The following is a 25,043-nucleotide window of genomic DNA, read 5'->3' on the forward strand; positions in this document are numbered from 1 at the left end:
CCCACTCCTCTTCCCAGGAGGCATACAGAGGTCGGGGCAAGCAAGGGGGATCCCGCCGTCGTCGTCAAGGAGGCCAATGCAGCAAGGCCGCCTCCAAGCAAGACTGACCCGGATGTGTCGTCGGGCCCCCACCGAAGCACCCCGGTGGGAGGCCGGCTGACGAAGTTTGTCAGCGTGTGGGAGTCCATCTCCACCGACCGTTGGGTGCTGGACATACTGGCCAACAGGCACTTGTTGCAATTCCAAAAGAAGTGCCCTCGCATTCCTCCCGTGGCCAGGAAGGAGAATCACGTCCCTCAACGGCTGTTGGAGGTAAGGGCGATGCTCAAGAAAGGTGCCATCGAGCTCGTTCCCAGGAGGCTCCGGGGCTCCGGAGTGTACTCAAGGTACTTCCTCGTCAGAAAGAAGACAGGCGGTTGGCGCCCCATCCTGGACCTGCGTCGGTTAAACAAATACATCAAGGCGCAGAAATTCAGGATGGTCACCCTCCAGCACATGCTGGGACAGCTGGAGGAGGGCGACTTCCTATCGTCGTTGGACTTGGAGGATGCTTACTTCCATATCCCCATTCTAAAAGGGCACAGGAAGTTTCTCAGGTTCGTGGTTCAAGGACGCCACTACCAATTCAGAGCCCTGCCCTTCGGATTAAAGTCGGCACCGAGGGTATTTGTCAGGGGCATATTGCCCTCGTAGTGTAGCCGAAGAATTCTTCTGACTATTATACCCCGCTGGCTGAAAGTTAACAACCAGTGCGATCTAGTAGCCAAAAGATAGGATGTCAAACGAAGACCAGGATGGCTGCAGTACTCAGGATAAGGTGCGCCGACACAGGAGTATAGGTAGACTGGAAGCGACTGGAAGGAAAGTGACGTAAGTTATCCACAATCCGTAACAGTAATACAGTGTGAGCAAGGAAATACAGAACACTGACCTTTGAGTTAAAACTGTCAAACCCAAGGAAATGTACCAGCCAATCTACCAGTTTTCACCTGTGGATAAGAAGATGAAACAATAAATGCTAGCTACTGGAATTGGCAGGCTAATGATTACAAAAGGGGAAACTCAAAAAGCACCCTTACCGTGAAGGAAGCTGTACTGGAGCAGTTGAGGCAATGATGATTCGAGGGTCCGTAGAGGAATGCAGAGAATCCAAACAGAAACTACCCCAACGGAACGAGGACGCCTAAGCAGAACTCACTGGCAGTCTCAAGTTCAAAGTACATACAAAGTTTCAAATCCAAAGGGAAAATCCAGAACCAAAATCCAAGTATCCGTAAATCAAGGCAGTTCAAAGGAAGTCCGTAGCAATCCCAAAGGCAAACAAACGTAGGCTAGTTCGAAATCCGTGGACGTTCCGAGGTCAAAGCAGTACAATGAATGGAGCAAACAATGTTCAACAATGTTCAAACACCAAGGAGACAGGAGACAGGCAATATCCAAGGACAGTCCGAAATCCGATACACAGGAAGGCAGTTCCAAGGCAGGCTGGGAAAGGGAGGGAAGGTACACAAGAATCAAAGATACAAAGTAACGCCACTGGAAACCAGGAAGTTCAGAAGCACCGCGTGATTCCCGGCGGCGCTATTTAAACAATCACGTGAGCGCATAGTGATCACGTGAACACACTAGCAGCATGCCGGAGGCAGGGCAATGAAGAAATGACAGGACGCCAGCGTTGCCAAGCCAGCTTCCATGCGCCTGGTAGTCCTTGTCTTAAAGGGCCAGAACCTGTCTGAGCACGGCTTCTCTTGCGAACACCAAAGGGGGCCACAAATCTTCTTGAGCCTGAAGCTTTATTCATGACAGTATTCACCAAGTGCCTGGCACCAGTGGCGGTGCGGCTGCGCCTGCAGGGGATCCACGTCTACCCCTACCTGGACGACTGGCTAATCCGGGCAAGGACAAGAGAACTCGCTGTTGAACACACAGCGAGGACCATCCGGCTGCTCACGGAACTGGGGTTCGCCATCAACTACCCCAATTGCCACCTGGTTCTGTCGCAAGTAGCACTGTTTCTGGGAGCGAAGCTCGATACAGTGGGTCAATTGGCCTCCCCGTCAGAGGAGAGGACGAAGACCATCCTGGGCAAGGTCTGGCTCCTGCTAGCCACGGACGTGGCCAGGGTGAGGTCCATCAAGTCCCTCCTCGGGATGATGTCCTCATGCATCTATCTGGTACCCCTTTGCAGACTTCGGATGCGTCCGCTACAGGAGTTCCTCGAAGCCCGCTGGTTTTAGGCGACGGGCTGCTTCGAGGACAGGATCCCTCTCTACCAGAAGTTCCGTCGGGCGATCCTATGGTGGGGTATCCGTGCTCACCTCACTACAGGCACGGACTTTCAAACCTCGGTACTTCAGGAGATGGTGACAACGGACGCCTCTCTGGAGGGTTGGGGGGCCCACACCAGAGATCTCCACGCAAGAGGCCTTTGGCTCCCTGAGGAGAGGTCTCTCCACATCAACATTCTGGGAGCTCCGAGCAGTGTTCTGGGTGTTCATGTCGTTCCTTCCGTCCCTCAAGGACAAAGTGGTGAGGATCTTCACCGACAACACCACCTCGATGTTCTACATACGGAAGCAGGGGGGCACCAGATCCCCAGCCCTATCCAAGGAGGCCCAGGATCTGTGGCACTGGGCCGTCGCCCAGGGGATGTTTCTGGTTCCCTTCCACTTGGTAGGAATAAAAAACACCATCGCTGACTCACTCAGCAGTGAGCTGCGCTCGTGCCACGAGTGGGAACTACATCAGGACCAGGTGGAACGGCTCTTTCGATGATGGGGCAAACCCCTGATCGACCTTTTCGCGACGGTGACGAACTCCAAGTGCCAGAGGTTCGCCAGCAGGTTAACTTCAAGTGCCAGAGGTTCGCCAGCAGGTTCCTGCAGCCGAGGAGCATGGGCGATGCTTTCTCATTCCCCTGGGTCGGCCTGTTTCTATACACGTTCCCTCCGTTGCCGTTGCTGCTCCACCTCATCAACCAGCTCAAGATGTCCAGGTGCAGAATGATCCTCGTCGCACCGGCGTGGCCGAGGCAGATCTGATTCCCGGTCCTTCCGGACTTGTCAACGTCCCCACCAGTCAAGCTGCCGGCGGACGCAGATCTTCTCTGCATAGAAGGAGGCGCCATTCTCCATCACGACCTACAGTCGCTGCACTTGCAGGCCTGGCTCCTGCAACACTAGAGTTTGGAGGGTACGATATCCCGACTGACTACAGATAGGTTCTTGCAAAAGCCAGGGCGTCCTCAACTCTTAAGTGTTACGGTCATAAGTGGAAGAGGTTCTCTGTCTAGTGCCGTGCACAGAAGATTAACCCTCTGCGGATTACGGGCCCTCAAGTACTGCCGTACCTACTGTCGCTGGCCAAAGCTGGTCTGGCTCACGCCTCCATCAAAATACATCTGGCTGCCATCTCCCGATATACCAGGACTACGGGACGGGCATCCTTGTGGTCTCATCGCCTGATGAAGGAATTTATGAAGGGACTATTCCGATCGTTCGAAGGCCCCATTCGAGCCTATGCATTCGGCGCCTTTGAAGTTCCTGTCATGGAACACAGCGTTCCTCGTGGCCATCACCTCCGCACGACGAGTGGGAGAGATCCAGGCCCTATCTTGCAAGCCTCCATACTTGACTTTTCATGACACGAGGGTGGTGCTGAGGACGCACCCCTCCTTCATGCCCAAGGTGCCGTCGGACTTCCACCTCAACGAGCCCTTGGTGTTACCAGTTTTCTTCCCGTTGCCTTCGACGCCGGCCGAGAGGACTTTGCACTCGCTGGATGTAGCTAGAGCACTGAAGTTCTACCTGGACCGCACGAAGAGTTTTCGGAAGACGTCACAACTGTTTGTGAACTTTGGGTCTGTGAATCAAGGGAAGGCTCTCTCGAAGACTTCCATTTCCAGATGGCTCTCTGGCTGCATCATGCACTGTCACCGGTTGGCAAACCGACTGCTGCCCGGCCGTCCGAGAGCCCATTCGACCAGAGTGATCGCTGCTACCACGGCGTTCCTGTCTGGTGTGCCCCTGCTGGACATCTGCAGGGCTGCTACGTGGAGGTCGACGCACACCTTCACAAGTTTCTACTGCGTCGATCTGGAATCCAGGGAGGAGTCCAGGGTCGGCCAAGCAATGCGCGCAATCTGTTCGCCTAAGGTGAGCCTGGTGAGGAGGTAAGAATTGCTTAATGTTGAGTTTTGGATGTAATGCTTAATGTTGAGCCTTTGCCACCTCCCGTGGTTGTGCATGTGTATACTGCTATGTATTTCTTTATTCATGAGCATGTGAATCCATGCCAGACCCCATTCTGGAGAAGGAACAAGTTACTTACCTGTAACTGTTGTTCTTCAGCATGGGTCTGGCATGGATTCACATGCGAACCCTCCCACCTACCCCTCTGCGGCTCTTCACTTGGTCATACTGCCACTTGGCGTGCTACCAAATCTGAGGATGGCTGCCAGAGGCGGGGCTTAGGGAGAGGGCAGTCATTGGCTGGGGGCAGTATGACCCAGAGATCAGTGATTGGTTAATACTAAGAAAGACAGATCAGAAATGAAACTGATACTGATTTTTTCTTTACCAAGGATTCCCAGCCTGACGACGGGGAATATTCATGAGCATGTGAATCCATGCCAGACCCATGCTGGAGAACAACAGTTACAGGTAAGTAACTTGTTCGTTCCTAGGTGCTACTTCCGCCAGTCCATATTAGGTTATGCAGATGAAGTGACACCGTTATAAGAAATGGTGTCCGGTCAAGGTTTCGACACCAAAACCCATTTAAATTCACCTGAAACTTTAATTTGGACAGATGACGCAGAAAAGGCAGTCACTGAAATAAAACAAGCCTTAGCGAGCTCATCGTCTCTCTGGTCGCCCAACTGTAAAGCACTTTATTTTGTACTGTCACGAGAAAAGACAAGCAGTGTTAATGCATAAACACATGGAGAAGAACTGCCTGGTAGCATTCCATAGCCTTTTTTGCAATTAGTGACTTCAGCTGTACTGAAAGTACAGTGTTCAGAAATGATAGTACTATAATTGACCTTCAGTGTAGCAGTGCCACATGCAGCCACTGTATTAATGCTTAAACCAAAACTCAATCTTTATCCATGTCCCGGTGTACTAAATATGAGTTATACTATGGAATTTGGCCAATGATACCTCACACGGTGTCCAGTATTAAACCCAGCTTCTCTTTTCCATGGCCAACAAAAGGACAAGGACACAATTGAGTTTACAAGGACACAATTGAGTTTAACTACAACTATACTCCCTAAACCATGTTCATTTTTGCTGGAAAACCCCTTACAGAATCCAGACAAAGATTTTAATGTGGCTAGGCATTCATAAGGAAGGAGAGGGAGGAATCGACATCAGAAAATACAGTATGTCCCACTTACACAGTGATAGACAGCAAACAAATAGGGGGTGTACTCGGTACAATCAGCAGAACCTGTGGCATTAAAACATGCTTGCCCCATAGGAAAGGATACGCGAGTGAATGTTTATACAGGTTCCAGATATGCCTTTGTGATAGTACATGATTATGGAAGTTTATGGAAAGAAAGAGGTCACTTAGCAGCGGCCAGCACTATTAATTATGCCAATATGTAAATGCATGTTTAGAGTCAATAATGCATCCTAAAGAGATGGCAGTCGAAAAATGCAGTGTGCACAAACCTCCGGGCGATGACATCAGTCGAGGGGATGCCCTTTTCCTTGAGACCTTGGCAGAAAAGCTGATGCAGCAAAGGGCGATGAGGTCAGAAATGCCGCTATATGCTTGAAGAATTCTCAGAGTTGCAGGAGCAAGTACTGAGTACGCAAAGAATGCATGGAGCGGAGCAGGAGGGCCCCTTCACAGCGATAAGCTCTGGTGACTCCATGTAGTGGTTCTCGGAGCTCTTCAGGTTTACTTCTCACAAATGTTACATGGCGTAGCACATGTAATGAAATGGGTCATGGTAATGCATCTAACGAAAGAATGGCATGCTTCAAGTGTTCCTCAAATTGTATAACAGTTTATCCGCCAATGTTTGATCTGTCAGCAGGAACGCATAGGACAATCTCCCATTGTAGAGCAGGGGGCACATCTTGCCCCATCGATGGCTTTGCGCATCTCCAGTGCAACCTTCAAAGCCAACTCCCTTGCCAGACAGCCAAGCAGTCCTCAATACACGGATACATGATTGAATCCCTAGGTTTGGTGTGCAATGAGTATCAACAGTGATAGAGGTGTGCTTGCCTCACAGGGATACTGATGCATGAGCTATGTAGAGTGCTAAACAAATAGCAAAAGCTCCATTGTCCATATTACCCACATTAGCTGGGCTAGTGGAACGACAGAATGGGGCCATGGAGAATAAAATGGCCAGCTACGAGCAGAAAATGGTTTTAAATGCAGATGCATTCGCGCCAGCTCTAATCAGGACGCTACTGCAAACAGGGTAACGGGACTGAGCCCTTATGAGATACTCACTGGCAAACCATTGTGTTTACCAGAGACTCCCTAGTACCGCCGAGCCCAGGCATGCTGTTAATGGACGATGGAGTAAACAGTTAGTGAAAACTGTCCAATGCAATTATCAACAGGAGCAAGAGGCACTCCCCAAGAGCCGAGCAGCATTGCATCACTCGTTTTAGCTAGGTGACTGGAATCTCATCTGAAAGCATTGAAGAAAGGACGGCTTGGAGGTTAGGTGGGCAGGTCCTTTCTAACTACTGGGCCAGTAATCTGTAGCTGAGATGTGCCCTGCTGGAAGCATGCCTCCCATTGCAAATTCTCAATGGTGCTGACCAACACAGCAACGGGTAATATCAACCCGGTTAAGGCTCTTAAGTAGCAGCTTTATTATTCTTTTTTGAAGTTAGCCCTTGGGTGAGGAAGGGTATCTTGAGACTTCTGTATCTGGGAAGTTGACGATAAAAATGGTAAAGAGAAGCGTCCAACAGGTAAATACACAAGACATAAAACATTGCCCATGATGGGAGAAAAGGTCCATGGTGATTAGGCAAGGTGGTAATTATGGGACTGCCTTGTTGGTATGTGGGGTGGAGAACTATTTGGGACTTATGTAAAGCACTGCCAGAATGAGCATAGAGGGCTGGGAGCACGAGACGCTTGCTAAGAGAGCATCTTATTCAGAAAGGTTAAATCTGTTTCAAAAATTGAAGTAAAACGAAGTCAAACACAGTAAAAAGCCTAAGCAGGACCAAGAAGCTAAACTTCCTAGACTAGCACACAAACATATTTAATGGAAAAGTGCTCTACATACATGAATTTTGTGGGTCTATCTGGTATTTGAGACCACCTTAACACAGAAACAAACTAGGTCAGGGGCAAAAGCAAAGAGACATTCGGCTGGTGCCCTGCTTAAGCATGAAATACATCTGAAGTGAGGGCCATTGTCACTAAATATATACTGACATTACATATTTTGCAGAGATTCTCCTCATGGACCAGTGATGATTCTCCAGTTTTCGGGCATGCCTTTAACCAATGTGAACATACGCCTATAAACATTTAATCCTCCCTTTGCAAAGTACCTCCATGTCTGTTTTTATTTATTTATTTAATTTTACATTTGTAAAGCGCCCAAGGGCATCAGGGCGATGTTGCAACAAGTTACATTTAAACATAGTGAGGAGAAATTAGATTGTCATGTGTGGGGGTAGGCCTGGTAGGCAAAGAGCCAGGTTTTAAGTGCTCTCCTAAAGGGTCAGTAGGAGGAATCTGCTCTCAGATTGAGCGGAAGAAATTTTCAGTGTTTGGCCGCGACTGACTGGAAACTGGAGCCTGCGTCTCTAGATTTTGAATATGATCCGTTCCATGATAGGTAGCCAGTGGAATTTTTTCCTGGTATCGGAGATGTGGTCCTTTTTGGATTTGTTCAGAGCCCTTGAGGGCATTGTTTTGTATAACCTGCATTTTGTCCAGGTTGCGTTGCTATGTGCCATTGAGGAGGACATTGCAATAATCGAGTCTTGCTCCGATGATGGCTCTTGCGATGGTTAGGAAGCTGTCTGAGGAGAGGAAGTGTCTGGCTGCGTTGATGAGTTTCGTTGTGTAGGCAGCCGAGTTTGCGATTGCATTCACTTGTTTGGTGAGGGATAGGGTAGCGTCTAGATGGACTCCCAGGGTTTTTACTGAGGTGGATATTGGGATCTGTATGTCGTCTATGAGGAATGAGGTGAAGTGCCCTCCTAGAGTAGGTAGGGTGAGCCCACCAGTAGAATCTCAGTTTTCTCACCATTGAGGCATATGTGGTTGGTGGCCATCCAGGTTTGGATGGTAGCGTAGATTTGGTTGATGGTCAGAGTGGGAACTGGATAAAGGGAGGAGTATTGTGTCATCAGCGTAGTTAGTGTATGAGATGCCCAGGGAGTCAAGGAGGTCAATAAAGGGCTTGGTGAAGATGTTGTAAAGGGATGAGGAGACGCAGGATCCTTGTGGGACTCCGCAGGGAATGGGTATGGGGGAGCGCTGGTTGTGTCCGAGAAGACTCTCATGGACCTGTTGATAAGGAAGGAGTTAATCCAGGATGTGGCTTCCGACGAGAAGTTGGCAGAATTGGTGAGGTGGTGGCATAGGGTGTTATGGTCTACCAAGTCAAAGGCCGCTGAGAGGTCGAGGAGTAGGATGATAGATGGCTTGCCTTCATCTTTTAGGGAGTCGAGTTGCATTTTTAAGTTGAGGAGGGCTGAGTCAGTGCCATGCCCTGGACGAATGCCGTACTGGCGGGTTCCTAAAATATGGTGAGTTTTTAAATAGGCCTGAATTTGAATGTATGCTGCCCTATCTAGGATCTTGAGTAAAAATGGTACTGTGGTGATTGGGCGATAGTTGTTTGGGGAGCGTGGGTCAAGTGAAGGTTTTTTTTTAACAGTGGGAGTAGCCATGATTCCTCTAGGTGGTTTGGGAATATGCTAGAGGTGAAGGATGCGTGGATTTATTTGGTTAGGAATGGGACTATGGTTTCCGAGCAGTCTTTGTCGATCATGGCTGGGCATACATCCCATTTGCATCTTGTTGGTTTGAGTGTTTTGAGTATCTTTGCTGTTTCCTCTGTAGTTGTATATTGGAATTTTAAGGTTGGTATGGAGTGATGTGACCTGGTGGTAGTGGGCAGGTTGGTGGGGTTGGTTGCTGCTTGCTTCTTGGCAATTTTGAGTTGCAGGGATGTAATTTTTGCACGCATTGCATCCTGGATGCTGCTACACCAGTTTTCGTCCTTGATAAAGGTGTTGGGCGTGGCATAAGGGGTTTCTAATTCTCAGAGAATTTTAAAGAGCTCTTGCGTATTGGAGTTGGCTTTAGATATTCTTAGGTTATAAGCTTTGGCGTCGATGATGGCCACTTTGTATTCATTGGCTAGGCTAGTGAATGTGGTTCTGGTAATGGTGGAGGGGTTTTTCTTCCAGGTGCTTTCTGCTGATCTCTTTTTTGCGCGTAGGGCCGAGAGGTCTGCGGAGAACCAGGAGGTGATGTGACTTATAGGTTTGGCTTTTCTGGGGACGAGGGGCGGCAACTGAGTTCACTGCGTTAGTGAGGGTAGCCGTGTAAAGGTTGGCTCTGAGCTCCGGGTCTGATGAGTCCAAGTGGTCTGATGTCAGAGGGGAGAGAAGTGGCATGATGGTGTCTTTGGTGATGTTTCTGGAGCTTCCAGCTAGGATGGGGCTAGGTTTTTTGGATTGGGAATGGGAGGTTTCAGCAAAGGGAGAGAGAAGCATATGATAGGGTGATCTGACCAGGGGCAAGGGGATTTGGACATGATGGACATTTGGCCGTTGAGTTCAGAGATCTGCCTTTAACATGGTTGAGTTCACAAACTTGATGAGTGAAGACTAGGTCTGTGAGGTCTTTGGCAAGTGAGACTGTAGTGATGTTGAGGGGGTCAAGGTTGAGGTCTCCTAGGAGTAGGATTATAGAGTTGGGTTTGATGTTGGTGCCTATGAAGTGTGGAAGTTCATCTTTGAAGGAGGTGGGTGGGCTCGGTGGGCTGGGTGGTCTGTAGATGATGTGGATGGTGATTGCGTCTGAGGGGGAGGATTTGAGTTTGAGAGAGAGTAGTTCACAGTTCTTAGCTGGAGTGGGAGGGAAGAGTCGGATTTGAAGGGAGTCTTTTTGGATGAGGGCAACAACGATGCCTATGGATTCAGTCTGTCCTGTCTGAGCATGAAGAAGCCTTCTGCCAGGGCCAGGGAGAGAGCAGGGCCAGAGGCAGGGTGGAGGCCATTTTTTTTAAACATTTGTTTTAACAGAAAAAAATGCTTTTACTACCCCAGTCTTATGAGCCGGTGTACTAATAGCTATAAGCCCCTCGCAGCGGGGGGCATTACTGTAACTCTGGGTCCCGGGGCATTACCTGAAGTGGCAATGCCCGGGCTTATTGCTTAATTGGCAAAACAATTAGAGAAGTACGAGAAGGTATATGCAAACAGTGCATAAGATGCTGGATAAGCCTTTGGTAGATCAGTACTCTAAGTTACATCATACGTCAAACAACATTCGCTGGTGTGTTATTCAATCCATAACTCCCAATCCGGGAGGTGCCAATGTGGATTTTTTCCTCAAAATTTGAACAGAAATGGATCTGATGTTTAACTACTGTTGAGGAAGGACTCATTCTTTGCATTCAATGGAGTGAATTGTTAATGCATTGCGGATACTGAATGATTTTACAGGTATTTAGTGTATAAAGTAGTGTGACATGTGAATAGACCTGTAAGTAGTTCTATTCGGCACATCTAAATAAGCCTATGAGCTACGAGGTGTATTAATCACTATTGAGTCAAAAAATCTGAATACTTCCCGTCAGGAGATAAAGTGAAGGATTGAGTTAATTAAAAGATAGATCTTCCCCACACAACTTGTGAGTGGAGCGTGAGTTCACTTCGAATATGACACTGAATAGGTCTCTCTGAATCAAGGGGTTGCAGACTAGTGCTGCTAAACTGCCTCATTGAGAGCACCCCGTTAATGATATGATATATGATATAATGACTGACTGGGCTGATTATGCATAAATGTGCCGAAGCAGCGCAAGTCATTTTAGTGTGGCTCACAGACTTTAGTGTGACCCTATAGTAACCACCAGTGTGGCTTGAAGCAGGGTGCTGTCGGGGATGGTGCTTTAGCTGTATATAACAATGACAAGGGGAACCGTAGCGAACCTGTTTCTGGGAGCTTTACCGTACAGAATGAATTGAATGGTAAGCCTTAATGGATAGATGTTCATCCATTCATTAGACACCAACATGGTAGAAGGTAGAGATCAAAGATCTACTGCCGCCTAGTCAAACATATCTTTTTTGGGTGGAGATAGCCCTCTAAGACTAAATAAGGGTACCTGGGAACAATATATCATGTGGGAGTGCAAAGGGCCCACTATGAGATTAAATAATGTGCCATGGGAACAATGATGAAGGGGGTGAGAGGCCTTGGGAAGCAGGAGTCTGTTTAGACTATTCAAGCAAGCAGTGGGCACTCACGATGATTTATTTATTGTGCAATAGGTGTAATCTGCCAACTGATTTGGAGGAGTGCAAATGAAGAGATGGAGTCAACATGTTGATAGTTCCTGAGCAAAGTTCTAAATGTATTAGTTATTCCTTGATTGAGTGTGGAGCACTCATAAAACCCTGTACACCATTGTTATTGTTTGAAACTTATGTTCGAGTGATTGGGCCTATGGTTTACTTGAAGAACATCGCATCAGCATGGGACATTGATATTAGATTGAACAATTGAGCATATCCTGAAGGCCGTCCAGTGGACATGAGATTCATATATATAATAGTTTATATATATAAGTCTCATGACCACAGGACGGCCTTCAGGATATGCTCATTTGTTCACTATATACATACATACAGGAAGAACAATGCTCTTTTGATCACAGAAGAACGTACAATAGATAAGAAATCAGATTTGAAGATTTGATGGTGGGAGTGAGAATTTTCCTGGACCCACGAGAAAGGGCCGAAACACAGGGTGTCAACATGTTTTTTTGTTATGGAGATGTTAATATAAACTATCGATACGAGTTGAAGGTGAACTATCGATAGGAGGTGAAGGCTGGCACCTTAGCATGCACATGTCCAAATAGGCAGAATAAAGTACACACCCCACTATGGAATGAGACCAGGAGAGTAATTGCAAGGAAACCAAAATGTATATAAGTAAATAAATGCAAGCAAAGAACTGTGCCAACAGATACACGGGCAGCACAATAAAAAGGCACCAAGCGTCATAAATGACATCATTCAGATATTACAATCTAACAAACATGGTTGGCTAGGCACTTATACTAATCCCAGCTCCATAAGGGATGCCTGGATTCCATTGGCTGCTGTCCCTTCATCAGTCACAGTGCACGTGGTCAGCTGGGCTCATCCTCGCAGGGTGAAGGTCGGTCGAGGTTCGCGAAGATGGAATCGAGCAGTCTGACTAAACTAAACACCGGAACTTGGCACACGAGGAATAATGACTGGCATAAGCCACTGTATCAAAAGGAGCGTGTTTGTATAAAAGAGGTACATTCTAACCCAGGTTTTTATGGGGGCAAGGGTTAAGGGTCATTCCTCCAGGTGCCTTATCAGAAGGTCTGATCTTTGGCTTGTGGTCCTAGGGGCCTCACCATTTCAAACACATTGGGGATAGATGTTAGTGTTGCCAGAATATACGACCGCTCTAGATTAGGTATATGGGGGCGATTTAGTGTGGTCCGGGGGAAGGGTCTGGTGGGCAGATGCATTCAAAGGGAAGAGGGGACATGGGGCTAGTGGGCTATTCCATAGCAGGGAGTTGGAGGACAGGGCATGAGTCGGTCCGCAGAGATGGATGGGGCTCTGGGTGTGGAGAAGGCCTTGGTCTCACATTCTGTGATGCTCACATTGTCAGTTGATACTTGCTAATGGCAACAATGAATGGCTGAGTTTCTGCGCTGGGCTAACAGAGGGTTGAGGTGCCAGGGGCTGTCTGTGCGCGGCGCTGGGCGAGGGAGAGTGGACATTTCAGCAGAGTGGCAAAGGACTTAGAAAAAAGATGGTGTTTGGGAAGGCACAAAATAGAGTTCAGACTATAAACATTGGTTATACTTCTACAATATATCTGCAAGATATGTGAAGCGAATATGCACAGGAGGGGCGGAGCTGTCCCCCCCCTTTGTTTACACAACATCTACCTGATGCTGCAATGGTGCAGGAGTGCGTGATATACCACCTCTCCCCCAACAGAGGCTCACCTGCAGGATGCAGAGGGCGTAACTCTGTACCCACATTTAGACTGAATAGATGATAGAAAATAGTATAAGAACAGAATGCCAGCTCCAGGTCATTATGATAGACAATTGAAGGAGTACTAGCCCTTAAATTGATTGGTTTGCCTCATGACTAAGGAGCTATGGCGTCTCATGTGGGAATTTGGTATTTGAAGCCATAAATGAGTAGATATGGTATTTTTGGTGGGTTTGATGTCCAGGCTACACTGTGTGTTATTATTTGAGAGGAATAAGACATGAGAGACATTGGAGTCTGCCACTTGCATTGTGAGTACTCTGGTCCCAAAGATTCTATAACCTTCACTGTTATCCTGGGGAATGACATACACGTTTCTGAGTTTCCCTGATGTCACCAGATTCCTCGAACCTCTGCTCACCTCATCCGGCAGCCGCTCGCCATCTTCTAGCTCCAATGACTAGACCTGGAGCTGGTCGTCACTCTGCCTCACTCGCTTCCTGATAACTGCTACTGCCCTCCTTCTCTGTCACTCTGCCAGATCCATGCCTTACACACTGTTGATGAAAACTTCCCCTGTACCACACCACAGTTGCTGCATGCACCCCACTACAGATTAGTATCCCGGGAATGAACGCCTCAAGAAGCCAGTCATTGGGTATTAATTGCTATAAAATCCTTGCTGGTTGAGGGGGAGGGGCATTACCGCCTGCTTATTGTCAAGGGGACCTTGTTGAGGCCCTCATCACATGGTCCAGGGATTGGTGCCAGGAGATAAAGCTTCCCTCCTCAAGGTGCATTGCTTAATTACACACTGGAAACTTTTCTGCAACACTTGCTGATGCGAGAGGTCCCTCTCCAAGGAAATGCCCATACATTTCAGCTGCGCCAGGGCCAGTGGCGTGTCCAGGGAGTGTGGCCTGTGTTGGCACGTGCTGCCCCTGGAATCTGATTGGCCACGCAAGGTGCCACCCCATTATCCTAAACTATGATCATTATGTGTGTGTGCACGCTCGTACTTCATGCCACCCGTGTGTAAGTCAGTGCCCAACTTGGACCACCCCAGTAAAAAGAGTCAGGACACACCAATGACCAGGGGAGTCTGTGGATGGGATTTGAGAAGATGTAATTCTCAACTTCTTTGCTTGTAGACTATCGCCACCTCTCGAACCCTTGGTCTCGATAACTCGTTTTTAGTTTTTTTAGACTATGACAGAGGCACTGTGATGACGGAAGAAACGCTGTTTGCCCAGCGCCACCACTACTCGTATTCCCTGAACCCCCCACTGGTATGTGGAAGTCAAGGTACATCTTCGGTTGCGGGCATCAGAAGGGCACAACATTGGAGGAGGCTTGTAGGACCGGCTGGAAATATGTGCAGGCAGCCTCTGCCATCTACCAGCGGCACACATCCTTTAAATTTACCAACTTTGAAGCTTCTGTGGATGGCTATGAAAGTCATCCTATAATCTAGGAGTCCCGCATTGACCTTGTATTTTTGCTCGTTCGGGATTTCTTCCCTTATGTCCCACAGCCTCTAAGTGACACGCCCAGGGAGAATATATAATCCCGTTTGTAATATTTATTTCTCATGTGAAGCTTGTGAATAGTTTCTAATGAAAAGATTGGGTAAAGCATAATTATAGGATTGCGTGATCAAAATTGATGCGAATATTTGACCTGTACATTCGGTTTTGGAAATAAACAAACTCCCAGGGCCTGCATTTTCTAAGATTAATTCAATTTTAAGTTCCCATATCTTTAATAAACCACTTTTTAATTTGATAATGGAATATCTGCAGACATTTGGTTGTGACAAATATCTCTACAATGAACCCAGTCACACCCATAAGTTTTGTTAAGTGCAGTGCTGATCCTGCGCTTTTATTTCCCAGAGGAGGGCCCGCAGTACATCACGTTTATTACGACAGATGTTCAATACACCTAAAACAATGTCAACTACTGGAAGCGGAACTGCATTTCCTCGAACTTGTCGTGATAATGCAATGATGGGTAGCAAAGAGCATTCTAACAAGCACTGGCAAAGCCAACAGTTAGGCTTTTTGTGTAGACGCGGGACGGGCGTTTGCCAGGCAATGCCATAATGGTATTAGCTGGCCCTAAATTGGCAGAAGAGCCGGAAAATGGTGCGAGTACCTGGGCATGTGATAGCAGTGCCTGGCAAATGCCTATCTAACACATATGCACGTGCCAAAACTGCTGACTTTGCCTATGCAATGCTTGCTGTTTTTTTTACAGAACTTAAGTGCTTGGAACAGAATGTCAGGACACAAATTCTGCTTATAAATGACGTGGCTAAGCACCCATGGTAAAGACTTTTTATTACCCCAGTAACTCGTTTACCGTGGCAATTAAGCCATTAACTCTCAAGATTGCTGTGAAATAGGTAGGCCCTATATAGCAAAAAGTGTACACATTTCCTTTTTCATCTATTCTTCCTTCCTTTGACCTCTCTTGACACTTCTATGCCAATGATGCTCAAATCTTGGTTTCCTTTCTTTCCTTCACCGATTCCATCCATTCCACATTTTCTGCCTGTCTTTGCTATCCAGTCTTGGATGCAGTCTTTCTCCCCATTTCACCCTCCAACTCTCCCTCCGCTCCCTTTCTGTTCTCTCTCTGTTTTCCTATGCCCACAATCTTGGGATTACTTTTCACTCCCGCTTTCCTTTTCTCTTCACATCTCCAACATTTCCCGTTCATGCCATTTCCAACTCCACAATATTCACAAAGCCCAATCCTGTGTCTCCCTTCCTGCCATCAAATTGATCTATATGATATTAACAAAAACAATAACACCGAAACATATTGATTTTTTTTTAAAGGCACTAAACACCCTCCCAAACATATTTTAGGACTGGTGCAATTATATAATCAAACTCCAGTCCTAGTATATTTGGGGAAAGTTTTGATTAGGGCCTTTAAAAAAAATATCGAATCACTTTCGATGTGATTCAGTGTTATCATTTTTATTAATATCACTGGATACCGCTCAATTTCATCCGTTGTTCTGTCCCACCTTGCTTACTGCTTAGCGCTCTTGGTTGGCCTTTGTGCCTACCAGCTCGCCCCCATCTCAGCAATCCATACGCTTTTCCGACTCTCCACTCATACCTCTATTCCTTCTTTTCTTCTTTCTATTTCTTGGGTTCCTTTGTATTTCTGCGTCATTTTCCATTTCCTCTGCATTGTTTTTAAATGCATTCATGGCATTGTCCCTACTTATTTGCCTCTGCAGTCAGTCATACTTATACCCCTTCTCTTACTTAACAATCTCAAAATAATGTTCTTATTGTTGTTCCCAAGACCCCTTCTGCTCATATTCGTTCCCACTCTTTCTCATAACTAGCAGTTACATTGAGGAATCCATTGGCTCTGCCTGTTTGGTCTCACCTTAAAGCTCACGTCTTAATTCCCTCATCTTAACTTATTTGCATTGTTAATATGATTCATAAATTGATTGATGTTTCCTCAAAATGTTTTGACTTTGGTGTGGTTTTAATTAGTGTTTACAAGTGGTCAGCCGACACGTGTTTCAACCCCTCAGTGTCCTTGTCAAGGCTAGGTTTGGATTGATAATGAACATCAGGTGGAGACGAACAGCAGCAATTGAGCGGTTTATCTGCGCCACAACCCAACCAGGAATGAAGGACAGTCCAGACACATGATCCAACAGGACATGGCATTATCAATCCAAACTTAGGACCCTGAGGGGTTGAAACATGTGTCAGCTAACTGCCTGTAAACACTAATTAAAACCAGACCAAAGTCAAAACTTTTTGTGGAGATAGCAATCAATTTATGTAATAGCGCAAGGTAACCGAGTTCAGACAAATATTCTCCCAAAAGAGGTGTGGGTAGCACCTCGACTCGCCTGTGACCATGCTGCTAGACACAAGCAAACAATTCTTAAAGAAGAGTACAAAATAAACAGAGTGAAGCACAACTGAAGTCCAAAAGCTAGTGCCCACGTGTTAATATGATTCTCCTTTCAATTGCTTTGTTCATATATTTGTATTGTTATTTGTATGCTTGTTTAGCGCTTTGGCAAAAACTTTCTAAATAAATGAATACAAATGCTTGAGGCCTAAATCATTGGGCTTCTTACGGTCCTTCATTGTTGACAGCACCAAAGTCATGAGACTGCCCATGACCATCAACACCCACCACCTGCCCCTTCAGGCCCAAAAACGCATCCTCCTGGGATGTTTTTGTGTTCGCTCTCTAAAGCAGTAACACCAAACCGTGTTATGTATAGGCCCTGCTAATGTTATTTCTAAGCAATCGTCTGAGAGTAAATGGCTTTATTTTTCTTTTGTAAATGGCCTACTGGTGTAATAAAATGTCTGAAACAAGTTTACCCTCATTCACTTGATTTGTAAGCAATATGTGTGTCCTCAAGTCCGTTTCTTGCACTGAAATCCTGCTAAAAAAAACAAGCACCTGCAAAGTCAACTGTTTTGGCTCGTGTATAATTATTAGAGTTCTCATCTTATGCCAGGTACTATCATTATGGCAGTACCCGGCGAATGCCTATCCCATACCTACGCAAAAGCCAAACATGTGAAGGCAAGCGTCCCCAGATAGCACGATCCTCCCCACAATGAGAAACAATAATGGACTCTCCCAGGATGGGAATAAGGCCAGGACAAAGTGCGGGTGAGCTTAAATGGGAGTTTATCAGTCAAAATAGGGCATGCAAAGAACTCTGCAAACTCCGAGAGCGCTCTGTCTGACAATAGCAAAGACAGGCGTATATATTTACAAAAAACGTCAAAAGAACCTACATGCTATAGGGGGCACAAGTTCGTGGGGATTGGGTGGCGACGACTAGCTATAGGTGCTGCTGCGATGTGGTTTGCTGCGGCTGAAGGACGCCACTGGTTACCCTCGTGGGTTGGGCTGAGCCTGGCAGGTCAGCTGGGCTCATCTGGGCGGTGTTGTTGTGCCAACCGTGATCAGTGTCAGAGATGAATGTCTTTCCTGACTTTCTGCCCTAGGGCCACGCACACCGCAGTCATTCAACATTGCATTATTATCTTCCCTGGTAAATCTTCCAATAGGTTATTCTACAGGTTAACGCAACACAGGAGGAATGCACCTAGAGTGGGGTCTGTTGGCGATTCATCAATACATGGTTACCATCGTCCTGTTGACCGGGTATCGGAGGTCGTGGGGTTGGGTCTCGGGGCATGGGACAGGCGGTCCGTGTTATCATGTCTTGTTAGAAGTCATTATGGATGTGTTCCTGTAATGTTGCCATAATATTGGGTGTCCTAATTTTACAGGGGCCATTAACCTAAGGTGAGCCGGTGGGTCGTGGAGCCTAAGAAAGGGCGCTTTTGGATCTGTGTTTTAAGGCCGGGGTTTACTGCTGGGTTGCAAATAATTCAGGTGGCAGGCCGTGGCCTTGGGTGCTGCGGGGGAATGTGAATGCTTGAAGCGGCTCCAGCCGAGTTGTACACTACGTTTTTAACAACTACAACATTTTGTTATATGCTTATACATACACGGTAAGTGAGGTAGTAGTAAGGTTGGTGGAGCACGCAGGAACAACCACATAGTGGGCTTGGACACACATATGGTGCATTTTCGTGCACCCCTTACATGAGCCCTCAATATGGTTGCATTTGTCTTCCTTTGCACTCTAGCAGCATTAGTTCAGTTTTGGCGCGGGACCGTGGGCTGCAGTCTTCTCGATAACACACATAACATAAAAAACCACCGGGACGCAGTTACCATTTGCGCATAACTACAGGGATGTGGGTGCTTCATCTCTAATGTCATATGAGCACCCATTCTGCCATTTTCATATATTTTACAGGTTTTTTAGTCAGAAAGGTTGTGGAGAGAACGCTTTCATCACAGGTGGTTTGCTCATTAGTATTTGGGGACTTTGCTTTTGTCAGGGGACCATTCTACAGTTCTTTTCCACTCAGGCCCTGCTGGCCGGGTCATGCTGGAAACAGCGATACACTGCAGAAGGTGAAATGTTACAGTGTTGGTATCTAACACTAGCTCATGTCCGTCTGTTCGTGGGAACGGGCTCTTAGCGGATCTGTCAGGGAGCTGTGGCCACAGGGATAAGTGACACTCTCCATGGGTGGGGGCGCGCTGCGGTGCACAGGGCTCAAGCCATTTTTCTTATACAAAATGGCTTCCAGGGCCTAGCTAAATTGAGCAGGTTTGGTCAATGTCTTCAGCCAGTGCCCCACCCACCACCTGGGCCCTTGTGGCAGGGAGGACAATTGATGAACCATGACCTCACCGGGGGAGAAGAGGCAGGGGAGGGGGGTCTCCTGGACCAGTCCTCCCATACATTTCCCCCCTTTCATTAATTAAGTAACAAATACTTTAAATCCTCCAACCTCCTGCACTCTTCCTCGTCAGCTATAGGGTCATCCCATGAAGGGGTGCCTTTTATGGGCATCCATGCCCTGCACACCCCTCGCAGGCTTTCACCTCTCCTAGCATATTCATCTGGGGTATAGGTCAGGTATATACAACCGCTCTCCCCTTGTAGGTCCACCCACACTTCCTCATATCATTCAAGTACACGGGGTTCTTTAATTGTAGTGTGCCATAACCTATCTGCTATATCATTGTCGTGGTACATGGGCACCATCTGGAATCTTGACGTGTAATCTGTTCCCGTTTGTAGCTGTGCTTCCTGCATAGTTTGTATTGTACCGCGGGCGTTGCCCATTGTCACCATCATCATTGCGCCATTCGGCACTGCGTTGGCACAACATCGAAGACCCACCTGGCATAGGCAAAAAATGAAAAGGAGGAACACTACAGCCGGCATCAAAAACTTGACAGTCATTCCCAGCCATGATGGGACCCAGGAGAAGATATTGTCGAACCATGTACTTTCTTCTGCTCCACCTTCCATTCTCATTCTTTCTCCTAGGTTATGTACTGCTTCGATCACATGGGACAGGGAGCCGTTATCTGCATCTTCAGAAGGTGCGAAAGTGCAGCAGGCACTTTCGATTTTTCGGCAAACACCTCCGTCCATTGCTGTCAGCAGGTCCAAGACATACCTGTTCTGCATGGTCATTAGCCGTAGTGCTCGCAGTTCCACTTTTATTACGTTAAACCCTTCTTCAGTATCATTTGCCAGTTGGATCAGTTCCCAACGTGTGATTTGGAGCCACTTTGCATTTGCTCGTGCCTGGATGCTTGGGACGAGTGAGGCGAAGAACGTTTCTGCAGAGCTGAATAATCGATATTTATCTGGGATCTGTGCCAGCAGTTCTGATGATGCTTTTGATATGTAGTTCGATGATCGTCTCTTTCGGGACAGCGCCCCTTCCTTGTTTCACGAGGACAGGACATATACTTGTGATTCTGCAGTTGGTTGGGCCCCACTCTGTTGAGATTTTCCTCGCGTCTCCTTGCCCCCATCAATGTGGCTTTCCGGGATTACCATTAGCGCGGAGTGCAGGTTGGCCAATGAACAGCTGTCACCCCATGATTGTGGGAGGTGTAGGTATGCCTGGTTGCCACATACCAAATAGGTATCCATTAGGGCCGCTGTCCCTTTTCTCATATCTGGGATGGTGAGGCTCTTATTACAGTTCTTGTTTGCCCCCATGATGGTTCTCCCGTCTCCCTTGAAACACAGTTCATAGTTTATTTCTTTCTGCAGCTTGAAGGGTTTTTCGATGGCCGTTACCCAAGTCAATTTTGAGATGTGTTCCTTCCATATGGGTGTGCATGTCTCTTCTATCCATTGCAGTTTCTCTGGTGCCACACCCCGCAGTGCTTCAGCCTTGCACATTATTTCTTCGTCCTTCCACTTGTTGTCCGAAAAAAGGTGTCCCTTGTATTATAAAAAATGGCTCCTCCAAACATACCACTCCTACTGCCTTTGGGTAACAGGTCTTTTCGTTCTGCAGCATCCTAAAAGTTACCTCATGTGCCTGGAAGGTGTTCTTAATTCTCCAGCATGGGGTCTGGCATGGATTCACATGCTCATGAATATTCCCCGTCGTCAGGCTGGGAATCCTCGGTAAAGAAAAAACCAGTATCAGTTTCGTTTCTGATCTGTCTTTCGTAGTAATAACCAATCACTGATCTCTGTGTCATACTGACCACAGCCAATGACTGCCCTCTACCTAAGCCCCGCCTCTGGCAGCCATCTTCAGATTTTTACCGCACGTTCATGTGTTGGGATCCTCGTGCTATTGCTCTCGAGCGTTAGTGCTATTTTTTCACGTTTTTTCTCAAAAAACTTCTTTTTTTCGGTCAAAAGAGCCTCAAGCTCCACCGACTCTCTATCCGATCAACGGGGACCCGTGTCGGATTCGTCTGCGCCCCTCAAGGGTGAAGATTTCGTCGAGCTACGCTTTTGGAGGACTCCAGAAGTTTCTCAGCCCCGGTCATGGCCCAGGAGAAGGGAAGCTCGACGCCCGGAAAGCTGTTCAGGGTCTGCCCTGGATGCCAGCTGCAGAACGTCTTCAAGGAGGACGAACTCTCTTTTTGTCTCTACTGCCTACATGAGGACAAGACGCACGTGGAGAAGGACTGTGCGTTTTGCGGCAACATGTCGGAGCGGACCATGAAGGACCGCCATCAACGTCTCGCCAACTGGCTAGAAGAGAAGAGCCCGTCCGGCGAGAAGAAGAAGAAGAAATCCGAGCGGTCTTCTAAGACCTTTGAGGACGCCCCGGCGACGGGGGTCCAACATAAGGCCAAGCACCGCGAGTCCGCTGGCACCGGGAGCGCCGAACGGTCGGGCTCTACGGGCGCCAGGCAGGGCGCACCCTCCCCGGCACCATCAACCACGAGCCAACGCTCTGGGTCGGGTAAGAGGAAGGCCGAGCACCCGGCGAAGCTCCTGGAGAGGCCCCGGTCGAGCTCGAAGGCGGAGGGGGAGCGAGGCGGTGTCCCCCCCCTCAAGGATAAGGCGGTGAGCGCACCTAAGGTGATGAAGGCCTTAATCCATCCGGCCAAGCCCTCTATCGAAACTGTCGCGGCGGCCCTGGCTCAGCCTGTGCAGGCTACACCAGTGGTGGCGACCTCGGGGCTCAGAGTCTCCCTACCACCTCGGAGGGAGTCCTCTTTTGTGCCCATCGATAGGACCCCCGTGAAATCCCCCGAGGGGAAGAGAAATCGGGGGCAGGGCGTCGTCGTAGATTCGGCCTCAACCTCGGAGGAGGAACTGGTCGAGGTCTTAAGCCACGGCCTCTGCGTGGAAGAAGACCGACCCGTCAGGATGGATCCCGACGCAGGTGACGACGACATCGCCGAGGGTACCGACGGGGCCCCTGTTCGCCCGTCGGATTCCCCTCTGCCAGCGCCGCGAGACATCTCGGCGGCCATTTTGTTGGCTATACAGTCCTTATGCTCAGAGATAAGGACGAGACTACCGTTGCCGACGGAGGAACCTCTCCCGTCTGGGGACCCAGAACCGGGACCTTCTGGTGTTCCCCCTACTAAGAAAAGAAGGATCCACCCTCCACCTCCTTTTCAGCCGTCGCGCCTCATCCAGCCCTCCTCCCCGTCCACCCGAGGGGATGATACGGGGACTGACACGGCAGCGACGGGTACGGACGACGAGGTATACGACGAGGATGTACCGTCGTCGCCTCCCACCAGGGCTTCTCCGCCCGACGAGATTGGATCGTTCCACTCCATGATCACCAGGGCATCCGAGCTTTTCCAACTCTGCCCTGAGGAGAAGAAGAAGGAAGGTTTCCTTTATCAGCGGCGCGAGGCCAAGAGGAAGACGGTCCTCTCAGTGCCTCTACTGGACGACATTTGGGATGAGGGCCTCACCCTCCTCAAGAACCCTTCCACGACGCCAGCTAGAAGAGACCGGTACGAGAAGAAGTACCGGGTCCCGGACACGGCCCCCCTGTGCCTCCGGGCGCAGCCTACCCCGGACTCCGTCGTCTCCGCGGCGGCCAGGAAGAAAGCGGGGGGGGTGCGGCCTCCACATCGACTTCCCCACCGGACGGTGAGGGAAAGAAATTGGACGCTATGGGACGCAGAGTCATCTCGTCGGCAGCGACGAGGATTAAAGCGGCCAACGCCTTGGCTATCGTGGCCCGCTACGACAGGGAGCTCTGGTACAAACTGGCTCCCCTGCTGGACTTCCTGCCGGACGACAAGAGGACAGAGGCCCTGGAGATCCTGCAGGAAGGTGAGGTGGCTTCTGACCACGCCATTACCGTTGCGACGGACATCGCCGACACTGGGTTCCGCCAGTTGGGCAATGGCGTTTGCCTTAGGCGGCGTGGATGGCTCAAGGCTACGGACTTCCGTCAAGACGTTCAGACCAGAGTCCTGGACATGCCCTTCAATGGGAACAACCTGTTTGGGAAAACAGTGGACGATTCCCTTCAGGCCATTAAAGCGGACACTGAGACGGCCCGGGCCCTGGGAGTTCTGCAACAACGACGGATGCCCTTTCGGAGCAGCGGAGGCAAGGGCGCCTCCAAAGGTTCCGGCGGCGGTTTCTCCACCTACCGTCAAGCGGCCCGCTCGTCGTCTCAGGAGGCCTACAGAGGACAAGGCAAGTCTGGCGGACCCCGCCCTCGTCGCCAAGGAGGTCAAGGCGGCAAAGCCTCGTCGAAGCAGGATTGAACCGGCCGTGGGGTCGGGCCCCCACCGAAGCACCCCGGTGGGAGGCCGGCTGGCGAGCTTCGTCAGCGTGTGGGAGTCCATCTCCACCGACCGTTGGGTGCTGGACGCCTTGGCCCGGGGCCACGCGCTCGAGTTCCAGAGACGGTGTCCGCGCGTCCCCCCGTGGCCAGGAAAGAACTTCACGTCGTTGGATTTGGAGGATGCCTACTTCCATATTCCCATTCTAAGGGGGCACCGAAAATTCCTCAGGTTTGTGGTCCAAGGGCGTCATTACCAGTTCAAAGCCCTCCCCTTCGGACTACGGTCGGCACCCAGGGTATTCACCAAGTGCCTCGCACCGGTGGCGGCGCAGCTGCGCCGCGAGGGGGTCCACGTCTACCCCTACCTGGACGACTGGCTCATCCGAGCCAAGACGAAGGAGCTCGCCGTGGTTCACACGGCAAGGACCGTCCAACTTCTCACGGACCTGGGATTCTCCGTGAACTACGCCAAATCCCACCTGGTACCCGCGCAAGACGCTCTGTTTCTGGGAGCGAGGCTCAACACAGTGTCCCTTCTGGCCTCCCCGTCGGAGGAGAGGACCAGGACCATCCTGGGCAAGGTGCAGCGGATGTTGGTGGCCGACGCGGCCAAGGTGAGGTCCATCAAGTCCCTCCTCGGAATGATGTCTTCCTGCATCTACCTCATACCCATGTGCAGGCTCCGGATGTGCCCGTTGCAGGAGTTCCTGGACGCGCGCTGGATCCAAACGACGGGCAGCTTCGAGGAAAGGATCACACTCGACGAGAGTTTCCGATGAGCGATCCGGTGGTGGGGCAACCGCGCGCATCTGACGGCGGGCATGGACTTCCAGACCCCAGCCCACCAGGAGACAGTGACCACGGATGCCTCCCTGGAAGGGTGGGGAGCGCACACCGAAAATCTGCACGCAAGAGGCCTTTGGCTCCCGACGGAGAAATCCCTACATATCAACGTCCTGGAGCTCCGTGCAATGTTTTGGGCCCTCAGGTCCTTCCTTCCGTCCCTCAAGGGCAAGGTGGTGAGGATCTTCACCGACAACACCACCACCATGTTTTACATCAGGAAACAGGGCGGAACCAGGTCCCCAGCACTGTCCAAGGAGGCGCAGGACCTGTGGCATTGGGCCGTCGCCCAAAGGATATTTCTGGTGCCGTTTCATCTGGCAGG

This window comes from Ambystoma mexicanum, chromosome 6q (genome assembly GCF_040938575.1).
Source record: "Ambystoma mexicanum isolate Mex_15411 chromosome 6q, UKY_AmexF1_1, whole genome shotgun sequence".
Classification (NCBI taxonomy): Eukaryota; Metazoa; Chordata; class Amphibia; order Caudata; family Ambystomatidae; genus Ambystoma; species Ambystoma mexicanum.